We start from the raw sequence: 2,405 nt of genomic DNA, 5'->3' as shown, positions 1-2,405 counted from the left end.
TACTGGATCTCCCTCGTCCATTTTCAGAGTTACATCCTCAAAAAATTCCAGAAGATTAGTCAAGCATGATTTCCCCTTCATAAATCCATGCTGACTCTGACCTATCCTGTTACTACTATCCAGATGTGTCGTAATTTCATCCTTTATAATAGACTCCAGCATCTTTCCCACCACTGAGGTCAGACTAACTGGTCTATAATTTCCTGCTTTCTCTCTCCCACCTTTCTTAAAATGTGGTACAACATTAGCCACCCTCCAGTCCGCAGGAACTGATCCCGAATCTATCGAACTCTGGAAAATAATCACCAACGCAGTGTTGGACTGGGGTGGACAAAGTCAAAAGTCACATGACACTGGGTTATAGTGCAACATGCTTCAAATAAATCTGTTGGACTGTAACTTGGTGTCATGTGATTTTTGACTTTATTTTTACACTACATTTAAAATACAGACTGAATAAACATTTTCATTATGGCTTAACTATAAATATCAAAATGCTTAACAAAATAATAGATACATTAAGTACCACTAATTAACTGTTCCAATATAGTTGGAAATGTGTTGCTGGAAAAGCGCAGCAGGTCAGGCAGCATCCAGGGAACAGGAGAATCGACGTTTCGGGCATAAGCCCTTCTTGTTTCTTACAAGGATGTGTTCCAATATAGTAACAATCCATAAACACACCTTTGGCAAAGATAAATTCAATACAACAGCTGTCTCACCTGCAATTCTAGCAGCAAGAAGACAATCCCAGCTTTTAGCTGTAATTAGATTAGAGGAATAACAGCTTCTGCATCCAGCTTCAAGCCCCAAGGCTTCACAACTTGTCAACTTTATTGGATTCAAGTAGGCAGCTCAGTACCTCTGTCTTCAAACCTCTCTTCAAAAAAAAGGACAAAATACACCTCTTAAAGCCATAGCATTGTCACAGAAGAGTCTTAATTGAGTATTTCAGATCTGTCTTTAACTTGGGGGAGGAGATGTAGGTACAGAATTTGGGAAGGTGAACTGTGAGGATTAGGTTGATGCAGGGAGTGAGGAGGTTATGGCAGGATTAAAAGTGGACAAATCCCTGGGTTCAGGTCAGTTAAATCCCAGGCTCCTGTGGGAACAGAGGCAGGAAATCAGGATTCTGACAAAAACTTTTAATTCCTGTCTGGATGTGATAGGTGCCAGAGAACTGGAGGACAGCTAACACATTTTCACTTTTTGAGAAAGGTGTTAAGAGATAAACTAGGGAATTACAAATCATTGAGTCTCACATCAATAGGAGGGAAACTTCAAGAAGATTCTTCATTTTTTTCAATTCTTCAATTAATTTTCATTTAGAGAGGCAAGGATTAATGAGACATTGCATGGTTTTGTCATTGGGAATCACCTGAATTTTTTCAAGGAGATGAACAAGTGCGTAGATGAGGGTATGCAGTTGATGTAGTTTACATATATTTCAACAAAGTCCCACATGGGAAACTGATTAAAAAAAAGTGAAAGCACATGGGATCCAGGGTAAGTTGAATTGAATTGAATTGAATTTATTGTCACATGTACCGAGACACAGTGAAAAGCTTTGTCTTGTGAGCAATACAGGCAGATCACAGAGTTAAGTAGCATAGATAAGTAAATAACAGGTAAACAACGGCAAAAACAAAAACACAGGTACACGCGAATGTTAAGAGTTTGAAAGTCCATTCAGTATTCTAGCAAGTTGGCAAGTTGGATCCAAAATTGGCTTTCAGAGAATGTTGTGTGACTGGAAGTCAGTGTCTAGTGGCATTCCATGGGGATCAGTGTTAAGTCCCACAATAATCAGAATTTTTTGTCATGGTTGTGGTGAGGAGGTGGGTGGGAATATGACTAAGTTTGCCGATGACACAAAGTTGGTGGCCAGATGGTTGACACGAAGGAGTTCTTGAGTTACAGGAGGATATATCTGATCATATAGACAGATCAGTGACAGTTATAGTCATAGAGATGTACAGCATGGAAAAAGACCCATCGGTCCAACCTGTCCATGCCGACCAGATATCCCAACCCAATCTAGTCCCAACTGCCAGCACCCGGCCCATATCCCTCCAAACCCTTCCTATTCATATACCCATCCAAATGCCTCTTAAATGTTGCAATTGTACCAGCCTCCACCACTTCCTCTGGCAGCTCATTCCATACACGTACCACCCTCTGTGTGAAAAAGTTGTCCCTTAGGTCTCTTTTATATCTTTCCCCTCTCACCCTAAACCTATTCCTTCTAGTTCTGAACTCCCCAACCCCAGGGAAAAGACTGTCTGTTTACCCTATCCAAGCCTCTCATAATTTTGTAAACCTCTATATGGTCACACCTCAGCCTCTGATGCTCCAGGGAAAACAGCCCCAGCCTATTCAGCCTCTCCCCATAGCTCAAATCCTCC

This window comes from Chiloscyllium plagiosum, chromosome 31, assembly GCF_004010195.1.
Source record: "Chiloscyllium plagiosum isolate BGI_BamShark_2017 chromosome 31, ASM401019v2, whole genome shotgun sequence".
Lineage (NCBI taxonomy): Eukaryota > Metazoa > Chordata > Chondrichthyes > Orectolobiformes > Hemiscylliidae > Chiloscyllium > Chiloscyllium plagiosum.
This window is presented reverse-complemented; position numbering follows the sequence as displayed.